Consider the following 7,938-nt stretch of genomic DNA (forward strand, 5'->3'; position numbering starts at 1 on the left):
AATACTGAATGAACCAGGGGGACTGTCTGTTCATTCCAACTAAAAAGTCCTGAAGGAGGCAGAACGTTCCTCGCATTTTCTTTCTTTTTTTTTTATTTATTTATTTTATGTGCATTGGCATTTTGCCCGCATATATGTCTGTGTGAGGGTGTCAGATCTTGGAGTGATAGACAGTTGTGAGCTGCCATGTGGGTGCTGGGAATTGAACCTGGGTCTTCTGGAAGAGCAGCCGGTACTCTTAACCACTGAGCCATCTCTCCAGCCACCCCCCCACCCCCCACCTCCCACCCCACCCCGTTCCTCACATTTTCACTGCAGTGTCTCGCTGTCTTGCTCTGGGACAAGGTGAATGTTTTGAGAGAGGCAGGAATAGGAAAGGTCATGGCACAGCACCGCACATGGGTTCCTGGTCCAAGGCTTGTTTTCAGACAGTGTTGTTCCTCAGCTTGCACAATTTGTTCCTGCGCTGTCTTCAGTTAGGATTCGTGTGTCCTGAAGGTCCTCCCACAGTCATAGCTGATGGTGGGTGGTCTGGCCTGGGTAGTGTCTTGACTTCTACCGCAGAGTTTCTGCTCCCACTGTCTACAAGTTTACTTCAAACCCAAATAAGCTTTGAACAGTTGAAACACAAATTCTTAGAGCCTTTTAGACTACTGCTTGAGAAATCTGTATTTTGTGGCCGATGCTGTTCTAAGGTACTTTTTTGTTGGTTTGTTTGGTTTCAGGGGGGAGGGGGAGCTGGGGGAGTTTGTATGAATCATCATCATCTTAGTAATTCTATGGATTGCACAATATGATTAGTTTAATTGCATTCATAAGAAAAACTGGTCTTCAGAAATAGTGGTTGTTCATCAAATGCCAAGGTCACATTGGCAATGACCTCATACAATCCCAGCATTGGCCAGAGACCTGCTTTCAGATCCCTAGCCTGCACTCCCTGGAAATGTCTCAGTGACACCCAATTCAGATGGTTCTGAAATAACAGAACCCCCCTTAAATGGGAAGGCTGAAAAGCAAATCTTCCAGGGAAATTATTTTTTGAAATATATAGTTAACATGTTACTATTCCAACTCTAAAATGTAACAAGTCAAAAACCACCTCACCTATTTTTACTACAAACCAGGACACCTTTGAAAGCGAAAGAGGTCATTTTAAACATCTAAGTCTTCAACTTCCTAGATAAATGAGGATATAGGTTCACTATTTCATGAGGGAAAGGACATAGGCTCAGGAATACACAAACCTCAGGGCAAGTATATGCAAGGTACCGAGACCCTAATAATAGTAACAGCGGGACCCAAGGAGACTTTTCTGACAAGCCTATGTTCTTCCAAATCTTTCAAAACCTTATCAAAGTTCATTTATGCCACTACTAAGCCAACTTTTGAGTAACCTTGGTCTCTTTTACATCTGCTAAGTGGGTTTTTTGTTTGTTTTGATTCGTTGGTTTGTTTGTGAGATAGGCATCTCCTGTCTTTCAGGTTGGCATTGAACTCTCTCTTTAGACACAGATCCTCCTTCCTCTACTTCCCAAGTGCTGAGATTACAGGCTGGGCCACTGTTCCTGGCTTCCCTAAGTCTTCTGACAGAGGATTGTACTGCTCTTCTCTTGGATCCAAACTGCATCTGCCTCTGTATGAATGGGGACTTCACCTCAGTTCCCACAGAATCCTGGCAGATGAGGACGCCATTCAGTTGTGCACACGCCACCATAAGCACAGTGCTAAGAAATAAGGAGTGCCTGGTTCTGTCTTTCCTTTAAGATGGCATGTTAATTTCCTAGTATCCCCTCTCTCTTTAGCACATTTCCCACCTTTTGCTGACTTATACCAACAGTGTTTTGTTCATATAGGTCTAGAGAGCAGAAGTCTGGAATAAAGGTATCAGTTCCAAGGGAGGGTCCTTCCTGACTCCTGTGGCTTCAGCAGGATGCCAGCAATCCTCTGCTCTCCTTGCCTAGTGGTTAGAGCACTGAATTCCCTGCTGCCTTGTCCAAATCACCTTCTTCCCAGTCTGTGTATGGCCCTACAAGAATAGCCCCTCCTTTTATGTTTAATGTTTATTTATATATGTATATGTGTGTGTGCATATGTATGTTATCATCTGTGTTTGCATTGCAGGTTGTGTGTGGGTATGCCTGCATGTGTGTATGTGCACATGGAAACCAGAGGACAAGCTCAGGCATCATCCTCAGGAATGCCATCTTCCTCCTTGGAGACAGGATTCCTTGTTGGCTTAGAGCTCACCAATTAGGATATAATGGCAGACTAGACAGTTCCATGGATCTTCCTGGTTGTGCCTTCCAGCGCTGAGTGAGAAATTGATGCCAACACACCCAACATTTTTATAAGTCTTGGGCATAAGGTTCAAGTCCTTATGTTGTGAAGCTTCAAGCACTTTACATACTGACTTGAGCCATTTCCCCAGCTGAGACCCCTCTTTTACTGCAGACTTGGGATCATCAGATTTAGGACCCACCCTCATCTAGCATGACCTCATTTTAACAAATTCTGTCTGCAAAGATGTGGTTTCTAACAATATAGTATTCTGGAGTTCCTGGTAGACATGATTTTAGGAAGACAAGCCCATCCTATGCAGATAGAAGAGCCTCTGGGGCTTAAGTTGAAACTCAGAACAACTCTATAATCAACCTCTAATGGGGAAGTGCACATAGTAGGTGCTCAGTAATCCAGATTGGAAGCTATGAATGCACACACACACACACACACACACACACACACACACACACACACACCTATAATCCCCACATTTAGGAGCTGGAAGCACGATGATTGCTGGGAGTTCAAGGTCAGCCTGAATTACATGGTGAGTCCCAGGCCAGCGGGGAGTTTGTAACAAGACTCTGGCTCCAAAGCAAATCATCATCATCACCACCACCACCACCACCATCATCACCATCCTCATCATCTACGTTAGACTTTTTCATGAGGGTAAAGGAGCTCAGATTGTTGGAAGAAGTTTCCTTCCTGCTTGAGGTCCTTTGCACATCAAACCACACCCAAGCCCCCTTCCTTCCCTTTTTGACTTTGCTTTCTCTTCCCACTCTCTACCCACCAATACCTCCTCTTCTCTTTGGCTCCTCCTAGTAGCCACCAATGTCAGGGCTAGACAGCAGCTCAGATCCTGTGCTCCCCCCATCTCTCTCTCTCTCTCTCTCTCTCTCTCTCTCTCTCTCTCTCTCTCTCTCTCTCACACACACACACACACACACACACACACACACACACACTTTCTCTTAGTGTGTGTCTGTTTTTCAACTCTCCTCATTCCATCTCTCTGGTCTCCCAAAAGCTGAACTAAATCTGCAACCCTTAGTCAAATATCTTAGCCACATACACTTCAGACTGTGTTCTCCACAAGTCACAAGTGAAAAGGTTCCTCATCTCAGCTCGCTCCCGAGTCTTCCTCTTTTTTGGTTTTTGGATGTCAGCTTACTGCTAATGAAAAACTGGCTGCCACCAGATAGGCTTCTCCTATGTGCCAGGCGTCTGTCTCATGCAAATGTCACCCACTCTTTCTAGGATTCTCTTCATGGTCTGTCAGAGGTCATGAAGCTAATCCAAGGTGGAGTCAGACATCAAAGCTGGGTCCATCAGACTCCAGCATACATTTCCTTTACTCTGCCACAGGGTTAGGAAAATGACTCTCGGGGAGTTTTGATTCTTCAACAGACTTCCCAGTTATCCTTTCCCCAAATACACAAGGCCATGGGGTATGTTCTGTTATTTTCTCTTCTTCTTTTGAAAAGGCTATTTTAACTTCTATTTTGTGACAGGATTTCACTGTAACTCATATGCTGGCTGTGAACTCAGGGTAATTCTCCTGTCTGAGCCTCGCAAATGCTGGAATTACTGGGGTAGGCCATCCCACTTGGCTTGCTTTGTTATTTCCTTTAAGTTCAATAGACCCTTTTCCTGAATTCCCCCTGAAATCACTGGTTAGGGACTGCTGATAAAGGGGAAGATACTGTCACCCTGCCAATCATTTGTAAGATCACTTTGGAGTTTTTTTTTGTTTGTTTGTTTGTTTTCGTTTTTGTTTTTGATGGTAGTTGCTTTGAATTTCTAGATGCGATCATTGAAGTCTGAAAATACAAACTATTCAAAATTGAAAACTACTCTTCATTGGCACATTTCCATGAAGCTTGATTCAGCATGTTCTGCATGCTGAGGACAAGCTGCAAAATGCCCTCAAAGCAGAGACACAAAATAGCCTCACACACTGGACCCCCCCCCCAAACTCATGGCAAGCTTCTTGAACTTTCATGAACAAACCTGTTCCTTTCTGCCTCTTTGTACCTGCTGCTATCTCTGCCAGGCACCTCTTAAATGCAACTATTGGCCTGTTAGCGCATTCTCCAAAATATCCCAGCATCAAGGAAGGCACTCTATCCTCCTCTATCCCAGGGGGGCCCATGTGAACCCTAAAGCAGCTCTGGATAGCTCACATAAAAGCAGGGGAGGGGAGGATGTTAAAACCTGGGCCTGGCCCCAAAACGACTAGGTCAAATTCTCTAGGGTGGAGCCTGGGAAAGGCTCATCTTAACAAGTTCCCTGGGTGCTTGGGAAGATCCTGGGCTGAGCTTCCCAGAATTGAGTCATCGCTTCATCTTCACAATTTTATCCTGCGCTTGAAGCCAAGTGAACAAATACTTCAGGGATGCTTACTCTGTGCTCAGCCCTTCGTGTGCAACACACAGTCAGCCCATGCAACAGTTACTGTAACTCAAACAATGTGGAGACTCTTCCTATCACTATGTTGTTGTTAAAGGGGAAACTGAGGCACGGAAAGATTAAGAAACTGGTCCAGGCCAGGCCAGGCTGTGGTGATGCACACTTTTAATCCCAGCACTTGGAAGGCAGAGGCAAGGTGGATCTCTGTGAGTTTGAGGCCAGCCTGAACTACAAAGTGAGTTCCAGGACAGGGTCCAAAGCTACGCAGAGAAATCCTGTCTCAAAGAAAGAAGAAAGGGAGAAAGGAAGGAAGGAAAGAAGGAAGAAAGAAAGAGAGAGAGAGAAAGAAAGAAAGGAAGGAAGGAAGAAAGGAAGGGAGGGAGGGAGGGAGGGAGGGAGGGAGGAAGGGAGGAAGGAAGGAAGAAAGGAAGAAAGGAAGAAAGGAAGAAAGAAAGAAACTGGTCCAAGGTCACCCTTCCAATAAGACCTGGCTCCTGATTACCCCCCAATATTTCCAAATTTTGTGATATTTGTGGATTTCTTTCCTTAAAAATCATCTTGCTTTAGCATGTATATAAATTATTTGAATCTAATGCAAAATCTGTGAAAACAGAGACTTTGGGCTCTTTGCCCACTGTTGGATTCCCAGGAACTAGAATAATGTGAGACAGGGTCACAGTCAATACATATCTGTGAAATGAATGGATGAACATGTGAACATCCAATATAGAGTCTGGGTGCTGGTTCCATTTATTCCCTCATCCTCACTAAAATTACATTGCCATTAAAACTTAAAAGTGTGTGTGCCACCTGATACCTGTATATCCCAGTTATGAAAACCTCAGACCTGGAATTGACATCTCACTGTGATGACTATGATTAATTGGAAAATTTCTAGCAAGAGTGTTAAGTTCCTGAGAACAGGGACTCGATTGATTCCTCTTGCTATTGGGTAAAAGCCAACTGAGTAAGTCGTGTTCTTCTTGCCTCTTGCCAGAGAGCAGGTTACAGAATTCTTTCAAATGCAAGTTATAGATTGTTCATTCAAAGCCATTGAGATCTAAAAGGTGGTGGCAGGATTTAGTGGATGGTAAAAAATAATGAGGATAAGAGACCTGGATTAGAGCAAAAGGAGGAGTTCTTGGCTTGCCTGTTAGACTGGGGCATCTCAAGCTCTCCTCTGGCTGGTGCTCATGTCTCCTGTGTACTGGTGGCCTTTCTCAAGCTGAAAACTTCTTGCAGAGAAAGATGATGTCATCATCATTCACCAATGTATCTTTAGGACTTCACTGGTGCCCAGAAGAAAGATGTTCAATAAAAGAAACCGTAGGTTGCTGGGAGTGGTGGTAGCACATGCCTATCGTCGCAGCTATTCTGAAGACTGAGGCAGGAGGATCCTGTGACTCCATGAGTTTGAGATGAGCTTGGGCAATATAGCAAAATCACAGTTTCAGTAAGTATATACACATATAATTTTAAATATAGAATTTAGACAGTTTATTTAGAACACTCCTGGGAATGGAAGCAGGCTAGTGAGCTGGGGAAAGGCATACACTCAAATTCCTAATGTTTCGAAGCTGTTGTTTGTAGCCAAAGCTGACCTCAAGCTCATGATCCTCTTGCCTTGACCTCCAGAGTAGCTGGAATTCTAGGCATGTGGTGCTATACCCTGCTTTAAACCCCGCGCCCCCGCCCCCACGTTTTGAAATGCAGTCTTATATAGTCCAGGCTAACTTTATACTTACTATGTAGTTGAAGCTGTCCTTGAACTCCCCATCTGCCTACATCCACCTCCTAAAATTTTAGATTATAGGTACACATCATCATACTTAGTTCTCTGCTCAAGAATTTTAAGAATATATTGACCTACTCACTATTTAAATGCTTTCACTCACTCGTGGTGGGGATCTTTATTACATAGCAATAGAGAATTAATACACTCACTTAAACATTATTTTATGGAGGCAGCAGTCTCTATGCTATTGGACATGCCTTGCTTGCTTAGGCTCTGGACTTGCTTCCCCAGCACTGTGTTAGATTGTAGAAGACAGGCTGATAGGTAGGTAGGTAGATAATAAGCAGATAGATGATAGATAGATAGATAGATAGATAGATAGATAGATAGATAGATAGATAGATAGATAGATAGATGATAGATAGATGAGAGAGAGAGAGGGAATGAATAGATAGCTCCCTAAATATAGTCATGTGGTGTGTACTCTAAATATTCCCAGATCTTCACACTGTTGGAATGTGGTAGTGTTAACTTGCCTATCCCCCTTCATTAGGCAAGTGCCTGACATGCCCCTCTGACATGCTTTGGCCAATGAAAGGTGAGGAGACCCGAGATTTGATGTTTGGAGGTAAATGTTTTCAGATGCAGTACATGTACTCCCATGGATGTGCCACTTTATTTCCTGTCTGACAGTCCATGGCAATCCTGGAGCATCATCCCTGTGTCCTGGCTGAAGAGGACACAAAACAGACATATAGTTAGCCCAAGGGAAATACACATGACAAGGAAGAAATGGAACTTTATTGTGTGTCAGGAAGATTTCAGAGTTCTTTGTTACAGTGGCATTGCTTTCCTTGTCTTGACTAATAAAAACCACAATGTCTCTTTGGCTGCTATTATTGCTGTTCTTGTTGTTATCATAGTTCTTGCGTTCAAATCCATGACCTTGTGCATGCTGCGTTACATTTCCAGCCCTAATAATTGCAATGAAACTCAAATTGTAATTAATCTCAACCTTTAGCTATCAGCGGAACACATTATCATTTTGTTTTCCTACATTGTTAGTAATTTTTACACATAGTCTAAAATATACCTCCTGCTATATAATGCTGCACAATAAGGATATCATTAAGGACCATCAGTTCATTAAAGTTACCTTTATGGCAATTCATGAGAAAAAAACTTCTATCTCGTTGCCAAATAACTCTGTCTTTGAGCACAGAGGCTGCAATTATTGTATTATTCTAAATACATTGATTTTATTTTAAGCTCTGGAGGTGTTAAGAACAAATAACTGAAAATGTTTTTCTCTTTCCCTAGCAGCTAGAAAGCTCTAAGGCAAATTTCATCCCATCTACAGCAGGCATGTAAGACTTCATGACTCTGTTTTCAGTAATTAATATTGTCCTTAGCTTTCTGCTATTTTCCTTACCTTGATTTCTTATATTAAATAAATTCTTTTACATGTATTTACTTAGTCAGTAGATTGGGTGTGTATATCTGCCACA

The sequence above is a fragment of the Peromyscus leucopus genome, chromosome 16_21, assembly GCF_004664715.2.
Source record: "Peromyscus leucopus breed LL Stock chromosome 16_21, UCI_PerLeu_2.1, whole genome shotgun sequence".
Lineage (NCBI taxonomy): Eukaryota > Metazoa > Chordata > Mammalia > Rodentia > Cricetidae > Peromyscus > Peromyscus leucopus.